This window comes from Myiozetetes cayanensis, unplaced genomic scaffold, assembly GCF_022539395.1.
Source record: "Myiozetetes cayanensis isolate MyiCay16 unplaced genomic scaffold, myiCay2020 scf5-8, whole genome shotgun sequence".
In the NCBI taxonomy this organism is placed as follows: domain Eukaryota; kingdom Metazoa; phylum Chordata; class Aves; order Passeriformes; family Tyrannidae; genus Myiozetetes; species Myiozetetes cayanensis.
Window position 1 is genome coordinate 50,151,785 of NW_026087742.1, and position 3,644 is coordinate 50,155,428.

A 3,644-nucleotide genomic window follows, 5' to 3' on the forward strand; every position below is an offset into this window, starting at 1 on the left:
GGAAAATGGAGGCTAGTTAGCTCTTTCTTTTCTGATGGATCTATTAAATGAAATCATATTCTAGCACACCCCTCTCAGCTATGATCTCACAACTATTAGTTAAGCTTGGTCATATGAAAATGCCATTTCTTTTCCCAGTAAGAAACAAAGGTTTGTCTGTAGCTTCTCCCCTGAGCCTCTGAGGGCTTGTGTGCTCAATACTCCCTTATGTGCTGTTGGCTAATGTAATAGGCAGGTCGTAGTAGCATCCAATTCTTAACCTCTAAATCCCTATCCCAAAGAGGTAGATAACTTATAGTTCAACTGGCAGGGTGCAGCCTTCAACAGTGCTGGAGCACTACTTTAATTCATGCCCCTTGAGCTATTACAGACATGCCACTGCATCCCTAAGAAACATACACGGATCATAAATAAGGTTAGATGTTATTTTAAGTAATAAACACTGAGATACAGAAGCTTCACTGCAGCCTTCTGTCTTCGCCTGTCTCTTCATTTCAACTATTTTTAGTTTGCAGTCAGCATTATGACTGTGAACTCAAGGAACACTTGGACAATAGGTACATAAATAATTATAGATAGGTCTCCAGAGCCTTAAACATTAGCAGAGGATTCAAGTTAAATACTGTCTGGGACTATTCAGTGGCTTGGAAATGTTGCTGTGCTTATACATATTGATATAATTTATAATTTAATTTCCTATGGTGAAAAAACTAACCTGGACATTGGCAGTGGTGGAATGGTCTGCACAGAAGCTTTGAGAGTTTCAAACTGATATATTACTGAATGCAATTCTGCAGAATGAGGTGGAGCCATCTTCTACGTTTGTCTGCTTACACTTCACAACAGCGATCTGTGACAACTTTATATAGGTTAAAACTGATTAAAGCTGTGTTATTACTCATTTAAGAGTTACCTTGCCTTATGATAATGCTGCAGTGTTGCTGAAACCTGTTTGGGATATTAACTGCTAGAGTTGTCAAAGAAAACATACTGCACATCTGCAGATCTGTCTGAGAGTAAAAAGAGATATTTTTACTGGTTTTCCAATCGATATTTAAAATATGATTTAATAAAATAGCTAGTAAGGATAAAAGCTAAGGGTGTATCAAGGGATACTGCATTGCTGTTGCTTTGGGTTGTGATAAAAAATGAAAACAGTGAAGACACTTGTGTAAACTACTGAACCTTTTTTCAGTAACTTGTTTTTTCTGCATGCATTTTTCAAAGACAACTCTTTGACATTAAGTCGCTGCTTGAAAAAGTCTCTTATGAAGTATTAGTCAAAGTGTGCAGAAAAGTAGGGTTTTTATGCAGAGATATAAAATGTATTTTTAAAAACTGAAATGTCTATTTATGAAAGCATTATCTATGCAGACATTGATGTTGCTAAGAATGTTACAAAATTCCCATGTAAATTTACTCAATTTGTTTTTATTTCCTTTTCAAAGTCTGTGAGAATAATTTATTTTGATGTGTCTTTGGAGAGCTGGGTCATGCAGGACAGTGAGTAGCATAGAAGACTTTCACCTCCCTAGTCACCCTTGCAAATGCAATGGTAGGATGAAATAGCAAAGGTTAAGAGTCCACTGAAATACAAATGCATCTCTGCAAATCTATAAAGAGAAGAGTGAGGACCAGTTAGGCAGAGAACATTCCATGTTGTGACACTCTGTAAAATCAAGGGGGGACGCTGGAATACATCAAGAGCCAGAGGCAGGACTTTCTTGCTTAGTAATTAAAGGTCTCATTTTAAGGGCAACAAGACCTCAGGTCTTATCTAGGCTTAAAAAAGGGAGAATTTAAATTCATGCTTCCTGTCCTTGAAAAGTGTACTACCTTCCAGCGACAAGTCAGTCTTTAAACTTGTGGTGAGTTCACAGCTGTAAAAAGGGGAAGCCCTCCTCTTGCTGCTGCACCCTGTACCTGCTGGACCACTCAGGGAGTCATTCTGGATCACTGAAATGGCAGAAAACTACCTCAGAAAAAAGGAAAAAATAGCAAACAAGACAGCATCCTGCCATTCTTGTGAGCTGAAGTGGCTTGAGGGAGCCTCTAAGCAGCCCCAGAACAGGTGTAGAGGGAGCAGGAACGCTCCTCTCTATGGCTCTGTGCATTTAAACCAGTACATCTGCTTCTGAAATGGTGCTTAGGAGAATCTTCCCTTGATTCTGGGATTGCTGTGCAACAGCTGAGGTATGTTGGGCCTGAAGGAACACAGAGCAGAGTGAAAACCTAAAACCAAGTGTGAGTCTATAAACTTCTGTTAGAGCATGTGCCTGGTGGTGTCCTGGTCACCTGTAACAGCCTGTGTGTCTTGTATTTCATAATATGCAAATACTAGGTAGGAGCTGGGTATGTTACCCAGAAGACTTCTGACTGGTCCATGAGTGACAGAAGGTGAAGCCAACTATCCTTCTCAGGTGAAGTAAGTCTTCCATTTCACTCTTTCAATCTCAGCCCCAGATCAGTCTCGTTTTCTTACTTCTCCCATTCTCCTTCTGTTCCAGTTTAGTCCTTTTTTTTTTTAATTCAAGTTCAGCTTTTATCCTCACTGCAATGGAATGCATCAGGCCACACCTATAGACACAAACCACACTGTAGCAGGTGTCTCACAGCTGTCTATCTCTACTCCCAAAATTCTTTTGGGCACAGTGTGGCAGTCAGTGCAGGTCAAGGACTACTCCCAGCAGGCAGTTTAGAAGAAGCAAGACTGCTTTGAAAGGCAGCTGAGAAGGGACATACAGATGTGACCAGTGCCGTGTCTGTCCACCTCAGAGTCTACAGACTATGGAGACGTAGTGACGTTCATCGACAGCTCAAATCCAATGAAACAATAAGAGAATTCCCTGCCAACAAGTTCCAGCACCCAACTCCACAAAGTGCTATAAATGTGGTCTTACTTCTACATCTCTAAGGTGGAAGGAACTGAGTATTTTGTTGGCCTGACATATGCACAGTTGCTAAAGGAGACTGCTCAATAAGGAGAGAGTTACTGGGGAGTTTATCTGCAAAGTTTTGAAAAAAGTTTGTAGAATATGCACAAGTGACCATAAAATAAAACACAAGTTCTACCACAACATGAGGAAGTACTTCTTTAAACTGAGGGTGGCAGAGCACTAGAACAGGCTGACCAGGGAGGCCATGGAGTCTCTGGAGGCATTCAAACACCACCCAGATACATTCCTGTGAGACCTGCCCTGGCAAGGTAACAGATGATCTCCAGAGGTCCATTCCAACCCTAACTATCCTGTGATTCTGTGAAATTATTAAAAAAATATAATAAATTTAGCACCCTCCTTTCAACCTTTGGCATATGATTCAAAAGTAAACATTATTGTGCAAAAAATAATGCATGGCCTATGCCTCCTAATTGAAATTAAACATGCTCAATTTTAAACATGCTCAATTCTAAGGTAAGATGTGAAGAAAATTTGGGGAATCTGCTTTTGAAAACTGGTGGGCAACTTCAATTATAAGCAGAGCTATTACTGTTCATGTCTGGTCATAGAAATTCACTTTACAAAAACTGAGAAGCTGGTATTTTATTCTAGTAGTGGCATTGAGGAATTGTGATTGATTCTGCAGAAGTGACAGAGATGTATCTGGACTAGGCAAGAGAATAAAGCCCACGAAATCAAACTGAA